Raw genomic sequence first — 14,910 nt, 5'->3', positions numbered from 1 at the left:
TTATAAAAGCAGAAAAGTGTCTTGAGGGGGTGCTACTAATTTACGCTAATGTACTATTTGGAGTTAAAGAGAAAATCATTTTTAACAGCTTTGCCTAACCTTCTTTTTCTGAACCTGTATTTGAAAACTGTGCATGAACACTGACCTTTTATGATAGAATTACGTCTCTTTCCCCCTTTGAATCAATTCATCATGCTCTCCTGACCAAAAGGTTGTCTGGGCAAGATCCAATTTGTATGGCTGAAAACTCTAAGACCACCTATTCCTCTGATCAGGAGAACATTCCCCAGCCACAAAAGCTCCCAGCTGTGCAATGAATCTCCCTAAGTTGTGCTGCAGGGCACCACAGAAATCTCCTATCTCCAGATCGAGTCTTTTTCTATGTCATTTAACATTGTGGCTTTGGTGAATCACAACCAGTTTTTAACCCTTCCCACCAACCTTTTGTCCCCAACTGTCAGTTTCCTGCTGCCCTCCCCTTGCTTGGGCTGATGCAATGGGCTGCAGGAGCACAATGACAAACAAATCAGAGATGGACAAAGCTCACACACAAACTTTCCCCCCAAGTTGTTGATTTTTAGAACTTGAATTATTTCTGTGAGACCCAAGCTGGAAGCACTGGATTCAACATAACCAGTGTCACAACTAGAGATCTTGGCTACTGTATGGCTGTGAAGACTGCTCTCCTCTACTATCAACTGCCTTCCATAGTGACAGGCTCCTCCAATAATTATCACTTTGATCTAGTGATAGAAAACTCTGCAGTAATATGGGGAAAAAAAACCAGTTATACATAACATGCAACAGCCTTCTCTCGTTAACTATTTATATGCCAAAGTCCTCTTCTTCCCTTGCCTCACTATTTACTGTACTTTTTAAACACTGAAAGTTATGAGTCACACAAAAATAAAATAATTCTCCAGCCCATCTTCTTGTACTCTCCAGAGGTTTCTTTCCTGGCCTCTCTCAGCTGCAGAAGGAAAGACTGTCGCTTCTTTAAATTCCCAGATGAGTCATGATAAAAATAGTGTGGCACTTGCATTTGCACTGAGGCACCTGCGGTATCATCTGTCTCCCAGCTACGAGGCTACAAATTTCTTATCTGTGCATGAGTTTAAATACAACTCTCTGTCACCATAAAGCATCTCTGCAACTCTGCAAGCTCTGCAGAAACTTAGCAGAGAGGCAGGAGAAAGTGTATGTTCTGAACAGTCTTGAATTACATACATATAACATTATACAAATTATCTAGATCCACATTTAGATTTAGATTTAGAACCGCACGGTTTGGAACTTCTTTAGGACAATCTCCAAAGTATTTTACTGCTCATGCTTATGTTAGTTCCATGGAAATGAATTTGTTTCAGTTCTTAATCTTTTTGTTTGTAGCCATTTTGTTTTGATTCTTATTTCATCCATATTAAAAATATTGGTTTTGGAATGCTGTCTATTCTAGCCGTTATTTGTCAGTGCTAATTTCATCTCCATTAAAATATTTATTTAGAATTTTTATAACATTCTAATTGAATTTTCAGTCCGCTGTGATGCAGTTAGACATTAATCTTGAATGTGCTTATTTAAAGTTCATAAATAGAAAATTAGTGAATTTTATATTGATTTTACATTGCATTTTGAATTTCTATCACTATCTAGGCAATGTTGCTACTCAACCTTGTTCTTGTTCTCCTTCCACCCCTATAGTGCTCAGCCTGTTAGCTCTGCTTCTGGTTCAGCCCAGGGCAGAGGAGCTGAGGGGAGGCCTGATGGCAGCTGCAGCTCTCACAGGGAGCGGAGGGGCAATGCTGAGCTCTGCTCTCTGTGGCAGACAGGGACCAAGGGAAGGGCATGGAGAGGGAGGGGTGGGTGGGGGTTAGGGACAGGTTCTGCTCTAGATGGCAGTGGGCATGGAACAGTCTTCCCAGGACAGTGGGCACGGCCCCAAGCTGCTGCATTTCAAATAGTATTTGGACAGCACTCTCAGACATAGGTTTTGAATTTGGTTCATCCTGTGTGGAGCGGGAGTTGAATCCTTCCAACTCAAGATACCCTATGGTTCTGCAATTCTATGGTCCAGTTCTGACAGTGTTGTGGAGGTCTCTCACTGGACCCGATAGCAAACTGCACAACTTTCATTTCTAACACAAAGCTTTTGGTTCTATGGCTGTTACTTGCTAACTTAAATGACTTGTTGGATCTGGGACATATTCTGAGGTCAAGTTACTTTGGAAGCTAAACTTAATAGAAAGTGAAGAAGAGTTGGACAAATTTGAAAACTCATTTCCTCATTTATCGTCCAGATAATCTTGCTGCTTGATTTGATGTCTCATGTTTAGTTATTGAGTCTTGATACGTACAGCATAAGTGTGGGTAGAGACGCTGGACTGGTGGATACAGACACAGGAGATTCTGCTTACATAAACAAAGACTTAGTGGGGGACAAAAGCAACAAGAATGGCTTCAGGGGCACTTTAAATGTATGTCACGATCTCACAATCTCCTCCAAGTTAACAAATTGCATTTTAGAAATGTGTTTGGTAATTATTACATTCATACCTCAGAAGTAAGACCCAGGCATTATGGTTGGTTGGAATTCATCGGAATAAATAGCAGTTTGCCACATTCTTAACAAAAACATTATTCATTAGAACTACTACGTATTAGCAGCCCTGAATAACATTTGGCAATTGCTTTGGGTATACATTACTAAAACATCCATAGATGCATACAAATTGCTTGGTGTGCTAATATGAAACAGGGGCAGTAATGAAACAGTAGAGTGAGTATTAAGCTCCAGGACTGCATTTATTCTGCAAAATGTTCCTCTTGCAATTTGTAAACATTTTAGAAACTCGAGTGTTTTAGAGCTATTTAATGGTTGTTAGTCATAAGACATGGTTTGTATTTGCTTTAGGACCTGCTTGCCCCTTTCCTTCTTCAAAGGGCATGAGTAGCATGCTGACTTGGTCAAATGTTTTTCAGGTATGACAGCAATAACCCCTAAGGTCTCCAGAGTCTTTTGAATGCAGATACCTGAAGGTAGCTCTCATAAAAAGATGCTATGAAGAAAGTAGCCATAGGTGCTAGAGTCACTGTTAGGAGGGCAGTTGGAAGTGTATTGGTGTGATTCCTTGCCTTGTTCTTAATATCAAATGCAAAGTCTTCAAATCACGTGTGGCCTGCTTCTGCCCCTCATGAGCCAGAAGATAACTGCTCTTAAAAAAAAACTTGTGAATTCTTTTCAGAAGAGCTGTGGACAGGGAGAAAGTATTCTTTCTCTACATGAAAAATTTCTTTTTTTTTGTATACAGATATAATATCCTAAAAAATAAAGGAGGATCTAACTAGAGAATTTCTAGAATCCCATTACATCTGGGCACTTCCGGTCATTTAAAGAATCTGTGTATGAATGATGCTGTGAGATGAAAGTGCCTTTTCAAAGAACAGAAAAAATTAGACACAGCTCCTTGGAGACACTGAACCTTTAATAGTAGTCTAAACGACTTGATCAAGATTTTGCAAAAAGTTTGAACAAATAAGAATCTGAATTTCTTTACCTCAAATACTGCATTTCATGGCTTACAACTTCAGTCTGACCACTGAAATCTGCTCATAAACTATTAAGCAAATAAACACTCCCTCCTTCGTTGAAATCCTAATCATTTCCAAAGCATCTACTTCCTGTTCAGACAGCACTTTTTGTAGGATACACTGCAGCCACTTAAAAGGCAGAAATAGGTATCAAGAGTCATAGCTTTGCATGCGTGTTACCCATCACTGTGACAAGTCTAGGACATGAATCCATAATACAGCCAACTTTAAGGTTGATAGCGACAGTTTAGGTTCTACAAGGAGAGAGGATTAGAATTCTTCTTGTGGTCCTTTTAAAAAGTATTTTATAGAAAGTTAAGACAGTAACAATTCTTAGCCCGATTTCCGACTGTAATGAGAAAAAGTACTTTGAGTCAAGGAAAAGAGTAAAGGAAAGAATGTGGAAGGAAAGGGTAGATACAGTCAGCTGTTTCTTGTGTTCTGGGTGATAAAGATCTGTGGGCAAGAACTTGTGATAATGCATTAGGAGAATAAAAATATCAGAAAGGATTTCTGAACAGAATTGTTTTTTTCTTTCTATTTTCTGCTGTTTTTCTAATATCTATTACAAAGTTTTCAGGACAGCCAGGATTTCTTCATTCTTAAAAGCAATGTGCCATGGGGACTTCAGAATCTCAAAACCTGCTCAGAAGCAACGAGACATCAGAAAGTTAACATTTGCCAGAGATACTTCTTCCCATGTATTTGAATTAATTAGTTATTTTTCCATCAGTAGAATACATGGCAAATAAAAATGCTTAAATATGAACCACTGCAACTATCTTTTTTGCTAGCCATTGGTATTTTAGGAGAGTGCTAACAGAATCTAGAAATTCACATTTCATAACCAACTCCTGATTTTTCTTGGGCTCGTGACATTTTTTGATAAGGTTGTGGTAACAAAAGATACTTGCTTAGCCTTAAGGGAAAACACATTCATTCCATAGCAGAATAGTGATCATGAAAGGGATGGGGGTGTGATAGAGAGTTGTAATTTATTGCCTTTGAGCTTCTACTGTGAACTGAAATTAGCACATTTTTATTATGGTTTCCAGTGATGAAGTGTTTAATTACTGAGAATAGCATCATCTAAGTGTATTTTAGAAATGGATTTAAACTTACCTTCTACATTTAAATTACTTGAAAGACTTTTGGCTTTCTAAAAGCCTATTTAAATGGGAATAAGAATCTACAGCTAAAGGCCAGTTCTTTACAGGAAACCTATGAGTTCATCTGAAGTTCTACACTAAAAGAGTACAGCTCTAATTCACACATATTTGCTCTAATATTTAGCCCATAGAATCAACAAATGGATTTTAAATGTGTCTGTGAAGAGAATGAACTTACTGCTTCTTAAAAAGAGAGAGAAGGAAATTGTTTTATGAAATGAGACCACCCTTCACTTTAGAGTGTTCTTTGGAAAATGGGTACACAAATATGTGACATACATATTATTGTTACATTATTATTTTCTAATTTTGGGGGTAGTCAGGTAGAAGTAGTTGTAGTAGTACAAGCCCAGTAGCTGGTAGAAGCTCTGGTCAGAGTTCCTTTCAACAGCAGTTAATGAAGTCATTGCTTACCATTTCTCAGTGGGAGCGAGCATGGTGCTCTGAGGAGGAACTTTTCCCTCTATCTCAGCTCACTGAGTAGTGTAACATGGGAAAATGGAAGCCCTCGCTTTCTCAACAAGGTTCCTCTTCTTCCAGAAAAGGATAAATGTGCAGGTGGAAAGCGGTGATCTTGGGTTACATGTGCACTAAAAGTGGTGAAATAGTGCATAGATTTTCTGTTTGATGAAAACTTATGCTCTGGGATCTATTTTTAATTTAAAGAAGTGTGTGCATTTAAAAAATACTGAGAATCCTGAAGTTTTACTTAAATAGTGTTAATTATACACTCTATATGCAGTAAAGCTGCTGGGAGTCAAATTAATAGCATATATGGCATATAATCACGGAAAGATGGGCAACCACGTCGGAAATATGACCAAGGCAGAGTATATTCTCTCATTTTACTGTGAAGCTGAACAAAGGGCACTGTGCTACACTGACTTGAAAAGGCTGTGTTGAATGCCAAGAACTGTATTTACTGAGTTTCAGGTTAATATAGGGCACCTAAAGAAAGAGATGATCACAGGTCGCCTGTCTTTTAGCTACAGGTAAGAGTGCTGTAACGAGAAGGAGCTGTTCAGCTTTTAACATGTAACACTTCGAAGATACTGAGGTCAATGCCTGCTAGTCCATTGGGATGACTGATAAACCAGCCAGGAACTATATGTAGGCTTTGAATTAAATAAATAAATGAGCACTACAGTAACAGTGGTACGTTTGTCCAAATTAACCAATATATTAGGGAAAAATTACTATGCAAATGTAGGGAAGTTTTAACTGACTACAGGACTACTGAGTTGAGCTACTGTGGAACTCTTCTGAAGACATCTCCATCAATACACAAGATTTCAACAGATAAAATGGCATTGTCTATCAGGACAGCGGATTTGACCTATAATTAATTTTTTTTAATGTTTTTGTTTAGGTGTAAAGTTGTTAAAAAAGCAACCTTTGGAAGTGCCATCTTCTGTTAAACTCACAACAGAGAAATGAGAACAGAGTTATAGCAGGGATACACACAGTTCTACTCAATGACATGTTCATCCAGACCAACAACAAAATATAGAATAAAATGTTCTACCCAGGCACTGGAGATAACCAGTTATCAGGGCTGGTTCTCACCTCCTGGTACCTTCTCACCTCCCATCTCTGATATTCTTCAGATGGCTATTTTGCCAGCTTGGCTTTGCCTGGAAGCATTCCTAGAGGCCAAGAGACTTAGGACACTAAACACATTGTAAACAAAGAGAGTGTTAGTTGCTTCATTTAGGTGATTTTGCCTGGAGAAGGAACTTAAGGAAGGAAAGATGAGTACACAGACTCTAAATCCATGAAAATAATCTTCAGAACACACCAGTAAATTAAATGAGGACTTGAGAAGTCTTTGCTTTGCCATTTTCACCTAAATATGTCATAACACGTATTGTTGTCACATAGAAGACTTACTCAGTCTTGAACTCGTGGTCTGTTGGCGCAGTTCACTCTCCTACATCCCAGTTCAGGGATTTTTGTGGCTGTGACTCCCTTAGAGTTTATTAGAAGTTGCTTCTCCCACTGAATTTTGCTGCAGCCATGACAATCTGAGGGCAATGGAAGATGGCAGGTTATTCTTTAGCCAAACCAGTAGAATTGGAAAGATGAAGCAGCTTTGGTGCACTGAAATTCTGCTCTGAAGTGAACACATTTGACCATTTGTGAGTATTGAGTTTTGCTGTTAACTAGGATTCTGGTTATGCAGAAATAACCATCAGCATCTTAGTCCTGCATTAGTGTTCACACAAGCATGCTCTTGACTATTAAAAAGGTGGTGAGGGATTCACATTTATTGTGCCTGAGTGACTTGAATGACATTTTCTCAGTTTAGAAGCATCTCTACTTTGCAGACTCAGCTTGGGATCTGAAAGTCAAGCTGTGCATTTTCTGGCTCATACAGCTTTGCCATTAAAACTTCATTACATCAGATTCTGCTCACAATTAAACCTGTGCAAATAAATTGTCCTTTGAGTTTGCTAAGGAATAGTTAAGGAGGCAGCATTTGGTCCGAAATTGGAAAGCATTTAACAAATCATTTTGTGATACATGAGCCAGAACAGAAATCCGCTTTTTCCCTCATACCTTTGCAAACACTGAGGAGAAAGTAAAAATGTTGTAAAAACTCATTCTAGTACTAAATACATTGGATATAAATTCAGACATGATATAAATCTATTGAGTGAGAGGATGAAATTTTTTGACAGCTGCTTTTCAGAATAAAGACACATTTTAAGAACGACACAGGTGTGCGTTGGAAGAAAAAAATTTCTTTTATATATGAAGGTGAGTCAGACTGTCTTGGGACTTCATATGTTTAACTGACAGGCAGAAAATAGGATTCTGACTAGTTCTGCAGTTCCTCTAGCTTCATATGGGAGTTGAAATTGAAAGTAATAATAAACTGTAATGTTAATCACTCTTTTATTAGAGCAGGGACTGAAGATCAAGGAGCCTAAGTTCTTCCTTGTACTTTCATCGAATCTGAAGCTGATCTAAAGAATATTAACTTAAATATCAGTTTGAAATTCATAGATTGGTGCTATTGACCAGCAGCAGCCTCGGGGCCAGGGGGTATCAGCTCCCATGAGAGCTGCCCAGTACAGGAAGCAGACCTGGCACGTATGCTCAAGCCCAAGCAGAGCACTTCTCTTTATTATTTCTCACCAAAGCACAGTGCCAAGACTGAGGATAACTATACAGAAGGTGCAAAACACCATTTCAAAGCACCTCTCAGTAACTAAGGAAAACAACAGGCTCAGCCGTTCCAGAAATATTTTCCTGTGGCAGTATCTCTGTTTCCTCACAATGTATTTTCCAGATCAAACACAATGTCCGGGATGAATTGTTGTACCACACAGGGCACATCTCCCCTGTTGCAAAGAATGTCTGACTTTGCTAGAAATAAGAGGACAGTGTTTTCCTGGGATCTTAGGGACCACAAGGTGACCCACATTGCTGGGGACAGTGATCAGCACCAGCAACAATAGGAAAATGTTTCTCTTCCTGTCACAATTCTTTCTCAAGGTGACAGCAACGGATTCTGCAAACTGTGGCTGCTTTCACAAGTATTCTGTCCCCAAAAAACTCACTGCACCATTCATCCCTCACAAAACTCTTTCCTAGTACTGACAGCTAAGTCAGACATCCCAGGCCTGTGCCTCTGAACAAGGAGTAGTTGGTCCGTTGGGTAATGCTGCACTGCAGCTTCTACAAAGATGAGTGTGGTGTTTCCAACTGCAAAAGATGTCAGCTCATGCATTTTTTTTGAACTTGTGCAATAGATAGGCTGACCCGTATGATAATAAGATTTACAATGAAAGAAAACACAAACATTTCAGGGAAATACAACATAATTCTTTCTACACTCAGCACTTAGAAGCAATCTTTTTACTTATTCAAGCCTTTAAATTGGACCTTAAAATGATCTCCAGGCATAAACTGAACAGAGACTTCAGAGGATGCTCATAGTTTGATCCCATTTAAGCTCACTTGTGATCACATGTCAGCCACCTGCCTTCCTTCAGACTCTATTAACCAGATGGGTCTTTTGGTTTGCTTTTTCTTTCTTTTTTTTTTTTTTTTTTTTTTTTTGAAAATAGAGGATTTCAATGAAAACCAGATGTTCCATATGATTCGAACTTTCCTGGGTAAATAAACACTCACTCTTTTCCGTCCACTTAGTTATAATATACCAAACCACCTCTAATGGAAATGCTTTCACAGACCATTTAGTAAAAATAAAGTTGCAGTTCTTCCTACAGAGACATTGATCCTGTGTACTAACGCAGGAAATAGTGGCAGCAGTCACTCTGTCCTGGTGCCTGTCCTTCCTGTGTGATGTGGTGAGCTCCTAGATGAGAAAATAGGAGGAATAACAATAGTCCTTCAAACTACAGAAAGCCTTGTGTAGAGGAGAGCCTTGGGTGGATTCTGCAACCTGGTACCTGTGTTCACACTGTGGACGTCCTGTGCCTTAGCAGTAGGAGTTTGCTGAGATCTCATGGTGTCTCACTCCAATTAACAGGAAGGAGTGGAGGTTCTTTTGTGTACTCGACAGAGAGATTAAGACACAACGGGTCAAATGTTAGCCCAACCAGTTTATTACAAATTATAGTAGCTCAGGGAGATGGGAAAAGGAAGATGGGTGATTGAGAAGAGATAGGAAATAAAAGCAAGAAGCCTTTGTAGAAAGGAAGATAGAGATAGTGACCGAGATTCCAATGTAGCTTGTAGTTCAGATGCTAATCTCCAGTAGCAATGGGTGTTGGGTCATTGGAGGTTTTGATTGATGACAACTTCTTCCACAAATCTTAACAACAGTACCAACTTATAAACAAGTCCGAAGTGGTAGAGTCAGCTCTTTTTGGAGACACAGCTCCTATCTTTTGGATCTCAGAAGGAACTTCTTTGTTCCCGTCTTCTGGGCCTTGCCAGCAGATAAGAGGGAGTAGGGAGATGCCAAATTGTGTCTTGCCTTCATAGGATATAATGGTATCACCCCCCAGTCTCCAGTATCAGCTATTTGGTCACAGGCTAGATCTGCCAGTAAACACTCCTGAGCACTATCTTTCAAAGGCAAACACCTCCAAAGAAGTGCTTTCAAATGTAAAGCTGTCCACAAAATGGTGCCATGTGACAGCTACCACTTGTCTCCTCGATAAGCCAGAGTTACATTGCAAAAAATGCCTCAGAAAACAAGCTTTGAGACATGAGAACAAACAATTGTATTTCACTCATGGGCAACCATTCAGATGAAGGAGCAAATGCAGGATCCCCAGTATGCTCTTCTCATAACCATCTGCTCATGTGAATCGTGCTTGCCTTTTATTCCTCCAGCTCCTTCAGTAACCTCAGGCAAGGGCTGATGAGTTGCTGCTGATGGCTAGAAAGAAGAATCACAGAGTCATAGAACCATTTGAGTCGGAAAGGTCATCTAGTACAACTCCCCTGCAATGAACAGGGACACCTACAGAGAGATCAGGGAGCTTAGAGCCCTGTCCACCCTAACCTTGAATGTCTCCAGGGACATCCACCACACCTAGGAATGTGGTAATCTAACAAAACAGTACTGGAGTTAATGAGGTCTGTCTCTTAGGTCATTCAATAGAAGATGGTATTTGGAATGGCTTTATCACCTAACCAAAATTGTTTGGATATGAATTAGAAACATTCTCATTATTTTAACAATAGTCCTTTGTAGGAAAAAAAAAATCTGTTTCTTCCCTGTTAGGGAGAGAATATAATTTTCATGGCCAGGTCTGTGCTAGTGCTCTTCAGCTTGAGATTGTGCTGACCACAGCATTTTTTAGTGGACTTGTGAAAATATTTTTATTCCTTTATGTTTCCAACATAAACAGTTTCTACCTAACTCTTCACTTCATACTACACAGAACTGAAAATCTTAGAAAAAGATTCCAGATATCAAATTAAAATCAATTTATACATTGAAAAAAGAAAGGAATATACCTTTCACCATGTTCCAAGTTTAGATGATTGTAGTCTACTTGCTCACAATGGCATGTCTCCTGTTTTCATAAAGGTTTCTGAAAGAGACTTTGCAGACCAATGCAGATCATCTCCAGGAGGAGTCACTGTAAGTATTAGGCAGAAAGCTTGCATGCATGGCTTGCTTTTGCAGAGCCAGAGGCTCCTTGGTAACAGTTTCACTATACCCTGAACTCATGGGAGCTGAGAAAGTCCTGCTTATCTCACAGCTCCCATGAAGTCATTGCACCAGCAGGAGTTGGGAAGGTAAGATGGAAATCTGTGCCCTACACAGATTGGTAAACGCTCCCCATCAACTTCAATGGGAAGGGTGGGATGAACTGGAGGAAATCTAAATGACCTTATGTTTCATATTTATTTCCTCCCTACATGTATGTACCACAGATAATATGTACCTAGTATGTACCAGAGCCTGCTCTGGTCAATGCGTGAATGATCTGAAGAAAGGAGAGTGGGATAGAACCATTAGGCGATCATACATAATTTGGGGCAGTAGTCAAGTGCTAAGCTGATTATGGAAGATTGTGGGAAAATTTTACCATGGTGAGCATCTTGGCAAGAACGAGATGAGGGAACAAGGGACAAATAAGCCAGTCTGTGTGAGTTCTCAGTCAGAAACTCTTGGAAGCACATAGGTGGTTGTAATCTCTTAGAAGAGATAGGAATTGAGAAGAAAGGAAAGCACTGCTTTATACAGTTATATTCATCCTTTCAGGCAGTTCTTCCTCTCTTCTCTATGCCCTAGCTCAGTTCCTATCCCAAGCATCTCAGGGACCAGCAGTCTGCTCATCACTGTGCAGATCTCAAGCTCTGCCATCTGCAGCCTGTTCCTGTGAACAGTTTGAGCATGCATCCTCCTGCCCAATCCTCACTCCCAAGATTTCTTCCTTAAAAAAAGAATTGCAAAATGCTATCTGCAGATAGCACATGAATTGATCTCTGCACAACATGCCTTAAGGCCAGTAAAAATGAGTTTTCTCATTCTGCAATGAATTAAATGAAATGAAAATTGTTAAGTGACTTTCTCAAAACTGAAGAGAAATCCAGTACTAGAGCTTGGAGGAGACTGCAGAAATCACACAGTGCTTTTCCCAAGATGACTCCTTTCTGGAGGATCTTGTTCTTGTTAGGTTGCTCTGCTCAAAGAGGGCCCAGCACAGGTTTAGTCAAAACCGTAGAAGTGTTCAGTGACAGTTATGTTGGTATTATGGTCTCAAAGCTCTTGAGAATATTTGGACCTGACTGAAAACCAAAATGAGTTCTGCTTCTCAAAGAACACAAAATTCAGCCCCAGAAAGGTCATGAACTAAATGAAGACTTGAGGGGAAATAATGACAGATTTTGAATTTAAGGTTTTTCTTTTATAGTATCCCAAAATGCTTGTTTATTCTTGATAAATTGGAGATTAGAACATATACGGAGTTTTCAGCAAATTAGTCAGTCATGGCAGAGTGAAGGATTTTTTAAATAGAGAGTTAAATGCATTTTTAGAAAATATGTAACGTCTTAGAGCCACTCTGAAGCTGGAACAAAACATGTTTTCTTTATTTAAAATGTAATTTTTATGGATGCATTAGACTTGGAGCCAGAGAAAACATTTTTAACTGCTGAGGTTTTACAGCCACTCTAGGGTAAGGAAAGAAAGCTGAAAAAATATTCTCCCTGGCAGATTTTTAATGGTTCATTTAAGAGTAGAAAACAATAATAATAATTGTAACCCTTCCACCTGTATTATAGTTCATCCAAGTGAAAGAGAAACCTTTATTTTCATCCCTTCCTGCCATGAAGAGCTCAGATTTGGGATAACTTTTCTTGTGTGAAAAGGAGGAGACGCAATAGCAGTGAGCCTCTTTGTTTAATTGCAAGCCTCAATTTCTTCCATTTGGAATGGAAAAAAATGTCCTTCCTTCTCTGTTTTCCTGTTTCATTTCAGTGGGTTGGAAAGCAATTTGTGCTATCATTGTTTCTTGTTCATATAATGACTTTTGTAGATAACTCTTCAGAAATACTTGATTTTTAATGCCTGATCTGGCCCAATCTGATAACAAAATGTAGATACTTAGAAGGATAATATATATATATTTCATTTTTCAGGCACAGAACTAACTTCTGAGAGATGTTGCTGCCCATCAGCCCTCAGGATCTGAGGTCTACAGCAGGACATGAGTTGGGCCTTTAATCCCTGCATATTTCTGTCTTGCACTTCAATATACTGGTTAGTGCTTCTCCTAGTGTCCACATTTTCATTCACGTGCAACCTGTTCACACAGAATCCCAGGATGGCTGAGACTGTGGGTGCAGAGCCACCTCCTCCTCCAGCAGGGACACCAGAGCAGCGGGTCCAGGCTTATGGCTATAACCTCTGGGCAGCCTGTGCCAGTGCTCAGCTCAGCACAGCACAGCAGTTCTGCCTGGTGCTCAGAGGGCGCCCCTGTTTTCCAGTTTATGCTTGGTGCCTCCTGTCCTGGTGCTGGGCATTGCTGAAAAGAACATGTTTTTTCTTGTTAATCCTAAACATGTTAGTGAAGTCAGTTATCCAATTTCGTTTTCATGGTGAAAAATATCTTATGGGTACTGCAGTTCCTAGCTTCCAAATATAGATGTACATGAAAAACAGTAAAAATAAACACTTTTTTTTTTTTTTTTTGTAATGAGAAAAAAAGCAAGAGTTCTCTGATTATGTCAGCATCAATTACCTGGATCCAGGATTACACATTAAAGATTCTCTCTTACCAGTTTTGAGGAGTTTTTCTGCAGGGGCATTTTAGTAGACAATCATAACTACCAAACAAATGCTCACTGGGATCCCTAAAAGCCCCCTTGTTTATGGGCTCAAACAGTCAAGGAAAATGAAAGGTGTGGCTACACACACACTTAAGAAAGTTGGATAATTTATGGAAAAAAAAGAATGTGAAAGCGAGGAGAGGGATAGATGGGGAACAGAATTTACAGTCGCAGAAGAAGATAGAATACCAGCTAGCTACCGGCACTTTCTGGGTAGAGAGAATGCAAACCATTAGACCAACAAAAGGTGAACGCTTTCAGCAGTAGAATTTTTAGAGAAAGGTGAGAAGATTGCCATTATGGGAACACTAGAGAAAAGAAGAGACTGACGTGTTTCACTTACAGTGTGCCAGCTGCTCTGACTGAAGATCTGCTGCCAAGATTGAACACACAACCTAGAGGAAACCGTGTTCTGAATCATGGAATCACAGAATCATCAAGGTTGGAAGAGACATCCAAGATCATCCAGTCCAACCATCCACCTACCACCAGTATTTCCCCACTAAATGCTCTGAGTAATTCTTAAGGAAAAATATGTATATATATATTAAAAACTATAGGCGTTAACATGGGAGGAAAGAAGGACAACAGAGATATAAATGCAGCAGCAGTTGAAGGACAAGGGCAATATACTTCTGGGACTACATATGAATGTTGTCTTCCTCACAGTTTAAGTGCCAAGACTGCTCAGCTTTGCTTCATGGTTCTCACACCTATTCTGCTCATGAGACAACACTTTAATATCACCAGATGTAACCCAGATGGTACATATTAATTTCTATATCGATGCTGGAAAATACATATATACTTTCCATTTGAAGTCTTTTAAGTATGATTTTTATATTCATTTGAAAATTGTTCATTTTTATTTGAGCCATAAGGCAGCCAAAATATAGCTCCCAGGTGAATGAACATTTATCTATTCCACCCTGAGTGATTCCAGGTTTCTGTGAGACTACTTTTGAAGGTGTGTGCTCGTTGCTCATTTCATTTCGGAAATGATTCTCACTGGCTCAACAACAATGTGTTACTGTCAAACGTCCGTTATTATGCTGAATGAAAATGCTGGGGAGATAGATAAATTTAGAACACCTTTCATCTCATTTTCAGTATTAACAACTGTTCCATAGCCTTGCCAGCAGACCCGAGTGAATGACAAAGTAGAATGCCTTGATTTAAGCATTTAATTATTTTTCTGTGTGACTTGATTTAATAAGTGATGATAATTGGAGTCGGACATGATCTTTAGATAATCAAGCAATTGAGCTCATCCAACAGAGCAGGAAAGAGGTGGTAGAGGTGTTTATCACAGTAATCTATGCAATATAAACAGCAGTATTTTCCCTGCATTTGAAATAACTGAGAAAGGGCAATGGAAAAGAAGAAA

This window comes from Cyrtonyx montezumae, unplaced genomic scaffold (genome assembly GCF_038088225.1).
Source record: "Cyrtonyx montezumae isolate F1298 unplaced genomic scaffold, pur_monq_1.0 scaffold_8, whole genome shotgun sequence".
Classification (NCBI taxonomy): domain Eukaryota; kingdom Metazoa; phylum Chordata; class Aves; order Galliformes; family Odontophoridae; genus Cyrtonyx; species Cyrtonyx montezumae.
Note: the sequence above shows the minus strand (reverse complement) of the source record.